The sequence below is a fragment of the Macaca mulatta genome, chromosome 2 (genome assembly GCF_049350105.2).
Source record: "Macaca mulatta isolate MMU2019108-1 chromosome 2, T2T-MMU8v2.0, whole genome shotgun sequence".
Taxonomy (NCBI): Eukaryota; Metazoa; Chordata; class Mammalia; order Primates; family Cercopithecidae; genus Macaca; species Macaca mulatta.
This window is the reverse complement of record NC_133407.1, coordinates 174,856,260-174,874,470: the sequence shown is the minus strand read 5'-3', so window position 1 is coordinate 174,874,470 and position 18,211 is coordinate 174,856,260. Positions and strand designations below refer to the sequence as shown.

At 36.8% G+C, this 18,211-nt stretch overlaps 1 long non-coding RNA gene across 1 annotated transcript in view; it reads right to left on the bottom strand.

The window, feature by feature from the left end:
* Nucleotides 1–18,211, bottom strand: part of LOC144339543 (uncharacterized) — a 52,475-nt gene that overhangs the window by 17,905 nt on the left and 16,359 nt on the right. Inside the window, exon 2 of the long non-coding RNA XR_013414582.1 lies at nt 8,591–8,716. This is a non-coding gene — a long non-coding RNA (uncharacterized LOC144339543). The remainder of the gene's footprint in view (nt 1–8,590; nt 8,717–18,211) is intronic.

The window sequence follows — 18,211 nt, the reverse complement described above, 5'->3', positions numbered from 1 at the left end:
ACTTGAGCCCAGGAGTTTAAGACCAGCCTGGACAACATAGTGAGACCCTGTCTCTACCCTGGGCATGATGGTGTGTGACTGTAGGCCCAGCTACTCAGGAAGCTAAGGAGGGAGGATCGCTTGAGCCGGGTAATCGAGACTGCAGTGAGTTATGATCACGTGTCTGCACTCGAGCCTAGGCAACAGGGTGAGACCCTGTCTCAAAAAAAAAAAAAGAAAGAAAGAAGTTAACATACAAAAATGAAAGCTATATGCCAATACTGTTGATGCAAAACTAGAAAAATACTAGCAAGCTGAATTTATCAGCATGTTAATAAGTGGCATATCATGACTAAGAGGAATTTATTTCCAGAATATAAGGATCATTCAATATAAAGGAATTTATGAATTTAATTAACCATATTAATAGTCTAATGGAAAAATTATTTTAGTATCTCCAAACATGCAGAGAGATCTTTGAGAAAGACCTTAACATCCGTTTCTGATGAAAACACTCAATAAAATAGGAATTGGGATTACTTCCTTAACATGATAAAAAGCATGTGCTTTGGTACTTAAAATAGCCACTTTATTTAATAGGTAAACTTTCTCAATAAAGCAAGAATAACAACTATTCCCATTACTTTTTAGCAGTGTATTGGAGGCCTCCAACTGGCAATATTGTATTTCTTAATGTGAGTGGTTACATGAATCATGATTTTATAATTATATCCTAAATTGTACATGTATGTTTTGTATATTTTTTGAATATGTATTTCAGAATAACATGGTTAAAATATGCTACATATGGAAACCATACATACATATATTTAAAAGAACTATTTGTTGTAATTTATGTTTATTTGTACATTCAAGATTTGTGGCTGGCTGATGGATATAAAACCAGACATTTTCAGCAAAATAAAGAAAGCAGCATAGATTTAAAACATGCATCGTGATACATAAAATGGTTTTGTGGCCTTTTTATTGCTAGCGATAAAAATTTAAATCAGTGGTAGTTGATGTATTATTGTCAAGAAGAAAAGCACACATATTTTTGAGATTTAAGTATAAAACTCATCTGCAAAAGACAACCAATGAAAGTTAAATGCGGGTTTCAGCTCTGACATTTAAAGAGCTGCAAGTTATCACTTCCATCCTTACAATGAAAAGTTGGACAAAATGCAAATGCCCACCTTTTCTTGGACCCATCAGAAAACTGATTTGGGGGGTAAAATACCACCCTGAAACCTAGAGAGGCAAGCAAGTCTAAAGAGCCACAGCAAAATTTACTTTCCTGGAACAGAAGCTACTGAAGCCTTAAACAAAAATACTTAAAGGACAATTTTGATGGATTTCTGAAGGCTGCCCGTGGACTTATGTGAGAATACTTCCTGGGAGCCTTAGTTTTAGGGACCACTCCACAAACACTTTTATGACTTTTCCCTCCAGGAAACCCAGCAAGGTCGTGTGAAGTTCTGAGAAAGATTCCCCTTATGGCTCTGGCAGAGGGAAGGGAAGAGTAAGTATTGTGAAAAGTGCCTGCCTGGAGTCTTCCCTATAACAAAGGTCTACTTCTCATGGGGAAAGACTTTTTCAGAGACTTGTTCCAGAGCTGTGGCAGAAATGCATTTCTCTCACTCTGGCCCCATCTAGTTTTCTTGCCTCATCTAAAAGGAGGAGGAAAAATTATACAACAAGAATCATTTGTGGAAGTCACAGGTCAGACACAGGACCACTGAAAAGCTGAGATTTAAGTGGAAGATTAGAGTATGCTCACTCCCCACAACAATACACCTTACCTCCATACCAACAGGGTTTCGGTAAAATAGCAGTAAATTATAGCTGAAAGACCCATGAGACACAGATTTTTTTCTAAGGAGGATTACCTAGGGAAGCCCAAAGTAAGATGGGAGACAAAAAATGAGGACATTAGAGATTCTTGAAGTTCTTTTGCCTACAGCTACAAGGTGGATTAAAAATACCCAACTATGTGTTGTTTACAAGAAAATGCTTTAAGTAAAAAGACACTGATAGGTTAAAAGGAAAGGGATAGAAAGATACAGCATGTTAATGCTAACCAAAAGAAAGCTGGAGTAACTACACTAATTTTAGACAAAGCATTGCAGTGAGCCGAGATCGCGCCACTGCACTCCAGCCTGGGCAACAGAGTGAGACTCTGTCTCATAAAAATAAAAAAAGAAAAAAAAAAAGAAACAATTCATGGATAACACGGGCACCACATAATAATAAAACAGTCAATTACCTAAGAAACTAAAAAAAAAATCCTAAGCATGTGTGCATCTAACAATAGGGCATTCAAATATGTGAGGCAAAAACTGATGGAACTAAAAGGATAATTAGACAAATCTACTATTATAGTTGGAGTCTTCAACATCCTAATGTCAGTAATTGATAAATCGAGTGGGCAGAAAATCAGTAAGAATTTAGTAGAAATGGAGAGCACTATGGGTAAATTTGATCTAACTAACATTTATAGCATTCTTCATTTAACATCAGCAGAGTATACATTCTTCTCAAGTTCACATAAAATATCCTCCAGAAATCCACCAAAAGGAATTTGTATTGACAAAAATAAAACTTGTTTTTACATATTTTGAGTGACAAAATATAGCATAGCAAATTTCAATCATGGAAACTATTAATATGTTCTCAGTCAATAAAGGAGTTGAACTAAAAATCAATAACAAAAAGATAGCTATACCATCTCCCAAACACTTGTAAATGAAACTACACACTTCTAAATAATGCACGGGTAAAAGAAGTATAAAAAGAAATTAAAAACTATCTTGAACTAAATAAAAATGAAAACCCACCTTATCAATGTATGTGGAATGCAGCAAAAGCAGTGCTTAGAGGGAAATGTATAGCATTAAATACTTATGCAGATGGTTCCTGGCTTATGATGTTTCAACTTATAATTTTTTAAATTTATGATGGTGCAAAAGTGATATGCATTTAATAGGAATTGTACTTTGAGTCCCCATACAACCATTCTGTTTTTCACTTTCAGTACAGTACTCAATAAATTACACAATATATTCAACACTATTATAAAATTAACTTTGTGTTAGATGATTTTGCCCAACTGTAGGCTAATGTAAGTATTCCGAGCATGTTTAAGGTCGACTAGGCTAAGCTATGCTAGGTTAGATATATTAAGTGGATATTCTACTTGTGATATTTTCAACTTATGATGGGTTTATCAGGATGTAATCTCATCACAAATTGAGGAGCATCTGTATTAGAAAAGAAGAAAGATCTAATATCAGTAAACAAAGTCAATTGCTTTTGTACATTACATATCTATATGCACCTATAAACATACAAAAGAGCAATAAAAATTGGAATGTGAAATATAAAAAAGTAATAATAATATTATTATTATTAGAGATGGAGTTTTGCTCTTGTTACCCAGGCTGGAATGCAATGGTGTGATCCCTGGTCACTGCAACCTCCACCTCCTGGGTTCAAGTGATTCTCCAGCCTCAGCCTCCCAAGTAACTGGGAATACAGGTGCTTGCCACCATGCCCAGCTAATTTTTGTATTTTTAGTAGAGACAGGGTTTCACCATGTTGGCCAGGCTGGTCTCGAACTCCTGACCTCAGATGATCCTCCTGCCTTGGCCTCCCAAAGTGCTGGGATTACAGGCGTGAGCCACCATGCCCGGCCCTGAAAAGTAATATTATTAAAAATGGCACCTGGCCTTGAAAAGTAATATTATGAAAAATGGCATCCTGGGGGCCATTTTGAATCAAATTTTGTGAAAAGTATAAGGTCTATGTCTAAATTCAATTTTCCTACAGTTGTTTAATTGTTCTAGCAGCATTCGCTAAAAATATTTCCTTTTTCCATTGAATTTCCTTTGTTCTTTTGTAAAAGATCAGCTGACTAGATTTATATGAATCTATTTCTGGTCTCGGTACTCTGTTTCATTGATCTACGTGTGTATTTTTTCATCAATACCACACTGTCTTGAAGTTGGGTAATGTAAACACTCTAACTTTCTTCTTCTTCGGTAGCATGTTGGATATTCCCAAGTCTTTTGCCTTTCCATATAAACTTTAGAATCACTTTGTCAACATCTACACAGTGGCTTGCTAGCATTTTTTACTAGAATTGCATTGAACCTATAGATAAATTTGGAAAGAATTGGTATCTTAATAATATTAACTCTTGCCATCTATGAACATAGACTTGGCTCTGCATTTATTCAGTTTTTTTATTTCTTCTGGCACTTTTTCAGTTTTTCTTATATAGATCCCATGCATATTTGGTAGACTTACACTTATGTATTTAATTTTGGGGAATGCTACTTTTATTTTTTTGCCTTTTATTGATTTATTTTTATTTTTTATTGATACATGATAGATGTACATATTTTCATGGTACCTGCGATAATTTGATACCTTCATAAAATCTAATCAGGATAACTGAGGTATTCATCACCTTAAATATTTATCTTTTCTTTACACTAGGAATATCTGGATTATTCTCTTTTAGCTATTTTGAATTTTACAATTCACTAAAGTTAACTATAGTAACCCCACTGATCTATCGAACGCCAGGTCAGGATGCCTTTTTTTCTTTTTCTTTTTTTTTTTTTGAGATAGTTTCTCTCTTGTTGCCCAGGCTGCAATGCAGTGGCATGATCTCAGCTCACTGCAACCTCCGCCTCCTGGGTTTAAACGATTCTTCTGTTAAGACACCATTAGGAAAAGAAAGACTAGGAAAATGCATTTGCTAAACAAATATCTGATAAAGAAATTATATCCAAAATATTTTTTAAAACTATTTAAACTCAACAACGAGCCAAATATCCCAATTTTTTTAAAAAAAGGGCAAAAGATCTGAACAGAATTCTCATCAAATAATATAGTTGGAAAAAAAAATAACATATGTAAAAGTGTACAACATTATTTGTCATTAGGGAACTGTGAATTAAAACAACAATTAGATACCACTGCACACTTACTAGACACACTTTTTAGAATAGTTAAAATCCAAAATATTGACATTACCATTTGCTGTCAAGGGTGCAGAGCAAAAAGAACTCTCATTTACTGCTAGCAGGAGTGTAAAATGGTACAGCTCCTTTGGAAGATGACTTGGCAGTTTCTTACAAAGCTAATATTTCTTATCACACGATCTAACAATCATGTTCCTAGGTATTTGCCTATTTGACTAGAAAACACTGTGCACAAAACTTGCACATGAGTGTTTATGGCAGCTTTATTCATAATTGGCAAAAACTGGAAGCAATCAAGATATCCTTCACTGGATAAATGGCTAAACAAAATGTGGTGCCTCCATACAATAGGATATTATTCAGTAAGGAAAAGAAATGACCTACCAAGCCACAGAAGACATAAATAACTCTTTTTAAATTTTTTTTTATTATCTTCTTTTTTTGAGACTGAGTCTCACTCTGTCACCCAGGCTGGACTGCAGTGGCGGGATCTTGGCTCACTGCAACCTCTGCCTCTCAGAGTCAAGTAATTCTCTGCCTCCACCTCCCAGGTAGCTGGGATTACAGGCACCTGCCACCATGCCTGGCTAATTTTTTTTAGTTTTTTTTGGTAGAGACTGGGTTTCACCATGTTGGCCAAGCTGGTCTTGAACTCCTGACCTAGTGATCTGCCCACCTTGGCCTCCTAAAGTGCTGGCTTACAGGCGTTAGCCACTGCATCCAGCCAATAAGTCTTTTAAAAAAAATTATTTAGAGGTAGAGTCTCACTGTGTTGACCAGGCTGGAGTGCACTGGTGTGATCATAACTAACTGCAGCCTCAGACTCCTGGGCTTACACGATCTTCCCATCTCAGCCACCCAAGTAACTGGGACGACACGTGTACACCACTGTTCCTGGCTAATTTTTGTTTGTTTATTTTTTTGTATAGACAGGAGTCTTGCTGTTGCTCAGGCTGGTTTCAAACTCCTGGCCTCAAGCAATCCTCCTACTTCGGCCTCCCAAAGTACTGGGATTACAGGCATGCACCACCACGCCTAGCAACATGGACATGTCTTAAATGCATATCGCTACATGAAACAAGCTGGTCTGGAAAAGTTTCATACTGTGTGATTTTAAGTAGATGACAATCTAGAAAAGTAAGACTATAGAGATGATAAACATATCAGTGGCTTTGGGGAGTTTGGAAGTGGAGGCTGGGGAGGAGTTGGAGCAGAGGATTTTTTTTAGCACACTAAAACTCTTCTGTATGATACTTTATGGTGAATACAAGATATTAAATATATGTCAAAACCGTCGGAATTTCACAGTACAAAGAATAAACCTTATGTATGCAAATTTTTAAAATTATTTATGAGATCTGAGTACCTCAATATAGAATACAGAATGTGACAAAAGAATTTAGATGCATTACAAATGTATGAAACCATTTTACTGAACAGGATGAGAGAATAAGATGCTGACTGAAGTAACTTTGGAAATAAGTGAAGTGTGAAAAAACACTAGATAAGAACTATACTTTGGTTGATAAGGTTGTTTCCCTCAAGGGTATAGATTAACAATTCTGAAACTACTATACAGGTATGCTGGAATTCAAAATCAAGTAATGGATGGCAAAAAGGTAGAAGGCAGGTTTCTCAGTGTGGGAGTGGGAGTTTATGGATGAACAGAGGAGGAGGAAGATAGAACCACCCATACAATAATAATGGAAGAGAGTTGGAGAAGTGAGTATGAACTAATGTTTAGCTTACTATAGGACACAGATGGACACATATAGAAATATTTACAGATGTGAGTATATACATGGATTAGTGTACACACATATTTCCTTGCTCTGTCAGTTGTCAGAGCCTAGAAGCAACAACAGTCCAGTGGCAATGGGCACACCTGGCACACAGATCTTGATTTCTAATACCATTGTCCAATAAAAGGAACCAGATTTACTAGAAAACATAACTAATTCTAGGACTGGAGCAGGAAATATACAAGATGAACTGGGAGCATCTTGTAGTACCAGGAAATAAGAAAGTTCTCAAAGCAAACCAATAAACAAACACCATACATGCAATGATGGTGGTGTGTCAAAAAGACACAAGAGCCAACTGAAAGAGCTTTAAATGGCCAAAGCTGAAACAATTTTAGCAACAAAATATGGTAGTATTCAATTAAAATCCAAAGTATAAAATAAATACCTATTAGTCCATACTGATAAAAAAAAAATTACATAAATACATGGGAGAGAATAATTCAAGATGGATTAGAGACTTAAATGTTAGACCTAATACCATAAAAACCCTAGAAGAAAACCTAGGTAGTACCATTCAGGACATAGGCATGGGCAAGGACTTCATGTCTAAAACACCAAAAGTAATGGCAGCAAAAGCCAAAATTGACAAATGGGATCTCATTAAACTAAAGAGCTTCTGCACAGCAAAAGAAACTACCTTCAGAGTGAACAGGCAACCTACAGAATGGGAGAAAATTTTTGCAATCTACTCATCTGACAAAGGGCTAATATCCAGAACCTACAAAGAACTCAAACAAATTTACAAGAAAAAAACAAACAACCCATCAAAAAGTCGGCAAAGGATATGAACAGACATTTCTCAAAAGAAGACATTCATACAGCCAACAGACACATGAAAAAATGCTCATCATCACTGGCCATCAGAGAAATGCAAATCAAAACCACAGTGAGATACCATCTCACACCAGTTAGAATGGCATTCATTAAAAAGTCAGGAAACAACAGGTGCTGGAGAGGATGTGGAGAAATAGGAACACTTTTACACTGTTGGTGGGATTGTAAACTAGTTCAACCATTATGGAAAACAGTATGGCGATTCCTCAAGGATCTAGAGCTAGATGTACCATATGACCCAGCCATCCCATTACTGGGTATATACCCAAAGCATTATAAATCATGCTGCTATAAAGACACATGCACACATATGTTTATTGCGGCACTATTCACAATAGCAAAGACTTGGAATCAACCCAAATGTCCATCAGTGACAGACTGGATTAAGAAAATGTGGCACATATACACCATGGAATACTATGCAGCCATCAAAAAGGATGAGTTTGTGTCCTTTGTAGGGACATGGATGCAGCTGGAAACCATCATTCTTAGCAAACTATCACAAGAACAGAAAACCAAACACCACATGTTCTCACTCATAGGTGGGAATTGAACAATGAGATCACTTAGACTCAGGAAGGGGAACATCACACACCGGGGCCTATCATGGGGAAGGGGGAGGGGGGAGGGATTGCATTGGGAGTTATACCTGATGTAAATGACGAGTTGATGGATGCTGACGAGTTGATGGGTGCAGCACACCAACACGGCACAAGTATACATATGTAACAAACCTGCACGTTATGCACATGTACCCTAGAACTTAAAGTATAATAATAATAATAAATAAATAAATAAGAAAACTATCTTGTGAAGAATTTCAAATAATTTATGTAAATACTCTGCCCTTAAGAATACAGATCATAACTCTCTGCTTCTAAAAGATGGACCGTGCATAAAAACGTTCTTCCAACTAGTACAGTGTGGGAAAAGAGAAATAAAAAGAATAACTTTTTAGTGCAGAAAATTGACAAAACTTACCCCAAGGCAGGTGATCCAGAATAATATCCACAGTGATAAGTTATATGGATGGTATGAGCCTTTGATACGATGTGATGAGAATGACTCTTTACCTCTGTGGTCTTCACCAAAACACATTATCCCAGTCTAGTCACGAGAAAAAGAAATCAAAAAAATTCTAATTGAAGCACATTTTTCAAAATGTTGGACTAGTATTTTTTGAAACCTCCAAGGTTATCAAAAACAAGGAAACTTGAGAAACTACCAAAAAGAAGAGAAGTCCAAAGAGATGTGATTACTAAATGCAATGTGATATTCTGGAGGTGAACATGGAATAGAAAAAGGCATCAGGGGAAACTGGTGGAAGTAAATTGAGAGATAAAATTTTTAAAGTACATGACGAAGTCTTTAACAATATTTAATGGTAAAATGTGGATAAGTAATGGTGTAATTTAGGACTGTCTGGGTTGACCAATTTCACATAGCACTAACTCCATTCTGTTACTAATAAACACTGAGCACCTCTGACAATCACGGAACTCTTTCTGACATTATGGAGAATCATAAAAATGCATAAGAAATCATCTGGGATCAGGCGTGATGGCTCATGCCTATAATCCCAGCACTTTGGGAGGCCAAGGTGGGTGGGTCAACTGAGGTTAGGAGTTCGAGACCAGCCTGGCCAACATGGTGAAACCCTGTCTCTACTAAAAATACAAAAAAAAAAAAAAAAAAAAATCAGCCAGCCATGGTGGCAGTCGCCTGTAATCCCAGTTACTCGGGAGGCAGAGTCAGGGGAATTGCTTGAACTGAGCCAAGATGGTTCCATTGCAATCCAGCCTGGGCAACAAGAGTGAAAACCCGTCTCAAAAAAAAAAAAAAAAAAAAAAAAAGGACAAAAAAGAAAAAGAAGAAAAGAAGTCATCTGCTGTAAGAAGCTTACATAATACAGTTTAAAGGCTTCTAAATACAATTTCTATGACACTTATATTTTCTTACAAATCCAGATATTTATGATCCTAATTGAGTCAGTAAATAAGTTGAATCTTTGCCTTGTGGGGTTTACTGTGAATCTGTGTATTTCACTTATAAGGGAGAAACTGTTGATTTCTCAAATACATGATAGCTCAGTGTCAACTGAGCTAATAGAACTATTTTGTTAAAATTAAAAAAAAAAAATCTGCATTTTCTTACCTGGCTAAACTAGTTTCACATTTTTCTTTTGAACACTAACTAATTCAATGTTCAAATACATGGCAGTTCCTGAAAGAGCTGTGAAATTCCAATATTTATCCTTAGCCATAATTCTCAAAGTGATTTATTAGCCTTTTCTTTTGCCTGGAATGTATTCAATATCTTATTGTGACAGCTTTTTGGTATCAAATGAGAACCTGGATTACTGGGCAAAATGATATCCCAATGCTATGAAATCTTCCACCCAGTTTTGCTTTTATTAACAACAGAGCAATACTGAGCTTTTTGTATAATCATTGATTGCTAACAATTTGTTTCAATGTTTCTAATACAGAGTCTTCACTGATAGAAGAGGGACAATGGCAAATAGGAGCAATATGTATAAATACTTATTAGGTTAATTTAGCAAGAAAGACACTGAAGTATGAAAATGAAAACAGGCAAAAGGTCCTTTTAAAAAATTAATTCTCTCCTTAGGGAAAACAGATTTAAATTGAAAGCACTGGAATCAATGTATGCAAAATACTTCAACAAGAACTACATAACTACCAACTGTGTATGTAACACTTATATGTTCCTTTTTCTCCTTTTCTTTCCTAGAAATATAAATGCTTAAAAATGTGCTAACTCTGCAGGGCTTCCTTGGAAATGATGCCAGTTAAGACACAGTGGTAGGGGAAAAAAGGTTAGAACTAGAGTGGTGGTTCCCCCCAGGAACCATTTTTCAGCTTATAGTGTCACTTCAAGGGCAGGTTAATGAGATTGCAGCTTGCAGAATATCTAGAAACTTATGATTTGCCATTTCCAAATAAGAAGGCAATTATAAAGCAGCTTTATCTTGTAATACCAACAGCATTTAGGTCCATCTCTAAACACTACCATTCTAAATTGATCTATATATATACAGTGAATAAAAAGTTTCAGAAACTGATTCTATTAGCCTGCTGTGTGTTTAGCAGCATGGAACACCTGATTACTCTAGTAAAATCATACAAACACTTTTGTTGCATTCACTGTAGATAAAATCATCAGGAAAATACCTTCTCTCAGGTTGTACATGCTATTCGGTTCAACAAATATTTAAGACGATACCATGTGAAATCATCTGAACTGGGCAGTTTGAGTGCTACAAAGCGAAATAGCTAAGACCCTGCAAGCTATGGGTCCAGATTTAAGAGAATTGATTAAATGGTTTTTAGTGAGAGAAAAATTGTCTTACATGCAAAATAAGAAAATTGATGCCAGACAGGGTGGCTTACACCTGTAATCCCAGCATTTTGGGAGGCTGAGGTGGGTGGATCACCTGAGGTCAGGAGTTCGAGACCAGCCTGGCCATACTGTCTCTACTAAACTCTGTCTCTACTAAAAATACAAAAATTAGCTGGTTATGGTGGCACACACCTGTAGTCCAGCTACTCCAGAGGCTGAGGCGGGAGAATTGCTTGAACCTGGGAGGCAGAGATTGCAGTGAGCTGAGGGCGTGTACTTCAGCCTGGGCTACAGAGGGAGATTCTACCCCCTCCCCTGACCCAGAGAAAGGGAAATGGATATAATTTGAATGTTAGTCCCTCCAAATTTCATGTTGAAATCTAATCCCCACTGCTGGAGGTGGGGTCTGGTGGGAGGTGCTTGGGTCATAAAGGCAGATAACTTATGAATGGCTTGGCACCCTCCCCATAGCAATGAGTTACTGCAAGAGCTGGTTGTTCAAAAGAGACTGGCACCTCCTCCTCTCTCTCTTGCTCCCTTTCTCGCCATGAGATGCCTGCTCTCACTCCGCCTTTTGCCATGATTGGAAGCTTCCTGGGGCCCTCATGCAGAGCAGATGCCAGTGCTATTCTTTCTTCCTGTACAGCCTGCAGAACCATGAGCCAAAATAAACCTATTTTCTTTATAAATTACTCAGCCTCAGGTATTCCTTTATAGCAACAGAAAACAGACTAACACAAAATCATGTCTTTGCTATTTCTTCACTATTTTATGAAACCCTCCCCTTAGCTCTCAGATGACATATTGTTTAACTCCACAAAATACCCGTGATTGTATTGTCTAAAGCCTTCCATTGTAGAGCTATATCCAAGGCCAACATCACCAAGCTCCAAAACATCTTCTGTCCCACACTGCTCCTCCTTGCATAGCTGACCAGAGTCACAATCACTAGAAAAAGCACCAGCTACTTTATCCCTTCTTGTAGAATACTTCAGTTAAACCTATCTAAACATGCTTAGCTGTTATACAGGGCAGTTTCTACTAGGCCTGGTAAGACCAGTGTTGACTGTTTTAGTCCAGGGGTTAATAACAACATTCTTGCTCAGTCCTTGAGGTAGTGGTTTTGGATAAGCAGGTAGTAGGCTGAGGAAAATCTCAGAATGAAGTCCCGTTATCTTTTGAAATCTCTTAGTCAGAGTGATGTCAGCAAGATGGCAGAATAAAAGATCCCCTGGCATCCCTCTCCCCATAAAAATTTACCTAGAAACTTCAAAGACAACAATATTACCCTGAGTACACCAGAACTCAAGAGAGAAGTGGAAGAACCCCTTGCGCCCACAGAATCGAAAGACGTTGTGACTGGTAAGAGAAACGGTCATTTCAGACTGTCACTCTCTTCCCCAGCCAACATAACACTATTCGCAGAGAATTTCCCTAGTCCCACAAGTGCTGAGGTGAATGGACATAAGCAAGATGCTGAATGGTGCTAAGTCATTCATGAGAAACCGCCTCCATGATCCAATCACCTCTCACCAGGTCCTACCTCCAATATTAGAGATTACAATTCAACATGAATTTTGGGAGGGGACACAGATTCAAAACATATCAGACAAATAACAAGTAACATGAGTGAAATAGCACTGAAAAGTCTTCCATCAAAGACAAGCCCAGACACTGACAGCTTCACTGTTAAATTCTACCAAACACTTAAAAATAACTAATACCAATTCCACTCAAAATATTCCAAAAACTGAAGAGAGAGATTACTTCCAAATTTATTCTATGAGGCAAGCATTATCCTGATACCAAGACCAGACAAAGACACACAAAAAGATAAAACTGTAAGCCAATATCCCTGACAAACATAGATGCAAGAATTCTCAACCAAATACTGGCAAATTGAATTCAACAACATACTCAAAAGATCTTCACCATGATCAAATGGGATTCATGCCAGGGATGCAAGGATGGTTCAACATACAAATATGATACATCACATTAACAGAAGAACAAAAAACATATCATTTCAATAGATGCTGAAAAAGCATTCAATACAATTTAACATCCCTTTATGATAAAAACCCTTAACCAACTGGTAGAGAAGGAACAGAGCTCAAAATATAAAGTCCAGATATATCGAACACACAGCTAATATTGTGCTGAATGAGAAAAAATTGAAAGGCTTTCCTCTAAGATCTGGAACAAGACAAGACTGCCCACTTTTACCGCTTTGATTCAACCTAATATTAAAAGTCCTAGTCAGAGCAATCACATAAGAGAAAGAAAGGGCACCCATATTGGAAAGGAAGAAACACTATTTTTATTTACAGATGCCATGATCTTATATTTAGAAAACCCTAAAAACTCTTAAAGAGTTAAAATTGATCAATTCAGTAAAGTTTCAGGATACAAAATCAATATATAAAAATGAGTAGCATTTCTATACACCAACAGTGAACAGTCTGAAAAAAAATCAATAAAGCAATTCCATTTACAATAGCTACAAAAAATATAGAATATTTAGGAGTAATTTTAACTAAAGGAGTGAAGGCTCTCTACAATAAAAACGATAAAACTCCAAAGAAATTGAAGAGGACACAAAAAATGGAAAATATTCCATGCTCATGGATTGGAAGACTTACCATTGTTAAAATGTCCATACTACCAAAGCAATCTATGGATTGACACAATCCTTATCAAAATACCAATAACATTCTTCACAGAAATAGAAAAAAACAATTCTAAAATTTATATGAAACCACAAAAGACCCAGAATACCCAAGGCAATTCTGAGCAAAAAGAACAAAGCTGGAGGAATCACACTACCTAACTTTGAAATATACTACAAAGCTATAGCATATTAGCATGGTACTGCCATAAAAACAGACACATAGACTAATGGAACAGAATGTAGAAACTTGAAATAAATCCACACATTTATAGCCATATCATTTTTGACAAAGGCACCAAGAACATACATTGGGGAAAGGACAGTTCCGTCAATAATTGCGCTGGCAAACTGGATATTCATATGCAGAGGAATGAAACTAAACTGCTGTCTCTCACCACACACAAAAATCAACTCAAAATGAATTAAAGACTTAAATGTAAGATCTGAATCCATAATGTTTCTAAAATAAAACATTGGGGAAATTCTTCAGGACATTGATTTGGGCAAAGATTTTTTGGCTGAGACTTCAAAAGCACAGACAACCAAAGCAAAAATAGACAAATGGGATAACATCAAGCTAAAAAGTGTCTGTATAACAAAGAAAATCAACAGAGTAAACAGAAATGAGAGAAATATTTGTAAACTATCCATTTGACAAGGGATTAATAACAGAATATATAAGGAACTCAAACATAAATAGCAAAACAATTCGATTAAAAATGGGCAAAGATCTGAATAGACATTTCTCAAAAGAAGACATACAAATGGCCAATAGGTATATTAAAAAATGAGCAACATCACTAATCATAAGGGAAATGCAAATAAAAATCACAATGAAATATCATCTCATTCCATTTAGAATGGCTATTCTCAAAAAGACAAAAATAGAACAGATTCTGGTGAGAATGTGGAGAAAGTGGAATGCTAGTATACTGTTGGGAATATAAGTTAGTATAGCCACTATAGAAAACAGTATGGAAGATTCTCAAAACACTAAAAATGGAACTGCCGTATGATCCATCAATCTCACTACTGGGTGTATATGCAAAAGAAAGGAAAGTAGTATACTGAAGAGATATCTGCACTCGTATGTTTATTGCAGCACTATTCACAGTAGCCAATATATGAAATCAACCTAAGTGTCTATCAGCAGCTGAATGGATACAGAAAATGTGATATATGTACACAATGGAATATTACTCAGCCATAAAAAAGAATGAAGTCCTGTCACTTATAGCAACATGGATGGAATTGGAAGTCATTATGTTAAGTGAAATATGCCAGGCACAGTAAGATATACATTACATGTTCTAACTTATATGTAGGAGCTAAAAAAGTTGATTTTATAGAGGTGGAGAGTAGAATGGCATTACCGGAGACGGGGACAGGTAGGGAAAAGTGGGAGATGAAGAGAGGCTGGTTAATAGGTACAGAAATACAGTTGGAAGGAATAAATTGTAGTGTTCAATAGCACAGTAGGATGACTATAACAATAATGTACATTCCAAAATAACTAGAAGATTTGGCATGTTCACAACACAAAGAAATAATAAATATTTGAGGTGATGGATATCCTAATTACCCTGATTCAATCATTACACATTGTATGCCTGTATCAAAATATTACATGTACACCATAAATACATACAATTATTATGCATTAATTAAAAATTGGAAAAAAGAAATCTTAGTCATATTAAGATGCTAGTCACACTTCTGACAAATGGATAGTTCTTGTAAATCATGTCTTGCTCCATACCCTTCAGAGTTGGCATTCAAAAAATATTTGTTGAATGAATAAATGCACGCATGAATTAATACAACTAGCAACTTGACTACCTCTAGGAGCTGCAATAATAGAGTATTGTTATCCTCTCATGCATTCTAGGTTATTTTGAAGAAAGAGCATTATATTTCCTATGGAAGTTTATACTGGAGATGAAGCTAAATGATTGAATGCCATTCAGGAAAGTGGGTTACAATTGTTACTGCATTAAATCAACAAATATTTGGTAAGTAATTAGTATGTACAGCCACTTTCCAGGTACTGGGGAAGGAGTGCTGAAGAAGATAGACAGGGGCCTGGCTTCCTGGAGCTTACATACAGTCTTATGCAGGCAAGGTAGACAACAAACAAAAACTTAAGCAAGATATTTCTATTTTAATGTGTGCTATACAGGAAAAAGTAGGATATAATGGAGTGGTGTGTAACCTGGGGAAAAAAGTGCTCTATTTTATTTGAGTTCTAAAGGGAAATCTTTCTGTATAGTTGAGCTGAATTTGAGCTGAGTCATTGAGGAAAAGATGGAAGAAGATTTATAAAGAACAGAACCCTCCCCAAGCAGAGGCTTGGGCAAGTGCAAAGACCATAGGTAATAAAGAGTTTATCTTGATTAAGGAGAGAAAAGGAGGCCAGTGAGGCTCTAAAGGAGGGGCTGGCAAACTTTTTATAAAGGGCTTGATGGTAATATTTTAGGCTTTGCAGACAATATGTTCTCTGTTGCAACTATTCAACTCTGTTATTGTAGCATAAAAACAGGCATAGATGATACATAAAGGAATGCATGTGGGTATGTTCCAATAAAATTTCATCTGCAAAACAGATGATAGGGTGGATTTGGCCCATGGGCTGTATGTAGTTTCCTAACCTTTGCTCTGAAGTAAAGAGCCGAAGAGAAAGTGTTAAATACTGAAACTGGAAAACAGGGCAAGGTCCAGACTCTGCAGGGTCTTAGGGGATGAGAAGGAGTTGAAGTTTTAATCTCAGTGCAATGTAAAGCCATTGAAAATGACCATTAATTAAGGGAGTGACTTGATCTAAAATAGTTTTTAAAATATTATTCTGGAGGCTATGTGGGGAAGGGGTCATAAAACTCGGAAGGGTAGAAAGAGGTAGGGAGGCTAGAGATGATAATGCTTGGCCTGGAGAAGAAAGTAGAGGGATGGTGTGAATCAATTACCAGGTCTTGTGGCCAGGCACATTGGCTCACGCCTGTAATCCTAGCACTTTGGGAGGCCAAGGCGGGAGGATCACTTGAAGTCAGGAGTTCAAGACCAGCCTGGACAACAGGGTGAAACCTCATCTCTACTAAAGACGAAAATTAACTGGACTTGGTGATGGGCACCTGTAATTTCAGCTACTGGGGAGGCTGAGGCACGAGAATCATTTGAACCCGGGAGGCAGACGTTGCAGTGAGCCAAGATTACACCACTGCATTCCAGCCTGGGCAACAGAGAGAGTATGCCAAGGTAGCAAGAATGAGTTCCAGATTTCTCGCTAGAACTAGATTTCTGGGTGATGATAGTGCTATTATCAAGATGTGGAAGATGGAGGAAGAAAAAAAATTAGGTTTCAGCGAGTTTTAATTTCTTAATTAAATTAAGATCTATAAGACATTCTGTATCACTCTTCAGAATGCCTGAATGAATTACTACAAATAAAAATAAAGCATTTTTAAAGAGCAGGTGAAAGAGCAAAGCAAGCCTCGTATCCAGTCATTCACACAAGAATGGCTGGGAGGGAGTGTACCTAAGTCCCTCGCAGCAGATCATGATATAATATATAGAGATACCAGGCCGTGAAGCTACAGAATCAAATGCAACTCAGGATTTTTTTTTAGTAGAGACAGGGTTTCACCGTGTTAGCCAGAGATGGTCTTGATCTCCTGACCACAACTATCACTTCCTTTGTCAAAACAGAAGACCTCCTTCCGCATAGGAAGCTGCATACTTCCACCTTATGTCTCTGTTTCTGCACTGTCAGTAAGCAAAATGGTAGAGCAGTGAAAGGGGACTGATTGCAGGCAGATAAAATAACTGGTGTAGAAAGACACAGGATGTTAGTTGTGACCAGCAAATGATGCTGCAAATGTGCTGCTACGCACATTTCTCTGTCAGGCTTTGACCACATCCTAAAACACAGCTCAACATGTCAATCTATCAGAGCTAGTTTGCTTGGTGGAGTAATCTAATCATAGGCATAAGAAAAAAATGTAACTATATTTTACTGTTTTGACTTAATTCAACTTAAACTGGATGCTCCTAGGAACACTACTGCAGAAAGCAATCACAGAAATAGGGAATGAGTTAGTGGACTGTGAGTTAGGATACAAGCGAAATAATGTATCCCAATGTATTCTGTATTAGTAGGTAGTTTTAACAGGTGATTTTTGGTCAAATATATTTAAGAAATTTAAGAAGCACATTTTTCTAAAGCATAAACTTGAAATAGGCATGTTTACGACAGAACATCTAAATGCTAATCTTTAACACCATGAAGGCTAATGTGCAATATGAAACCCCAGAAGGAGGGTATAGTATTTGGCGTTTTCAAATTTATTAAAAATACACCACAATTTGGTAAACACAAGCACACATCACATATATCAACTATATATTTTAACAAAATCCTCAATAGAGTTATCATCCCATTTTATAACTCTAGGATCTCTTTGGATTATGCTTTGCTGCAAGTAACAGAATAATCCATTTTAGCTACTTAAACCATTATGGATTATTTTTCTTTAAAAAGCAAGAAACCCAGAGATAGATTTATGGCTTTTCAGCAG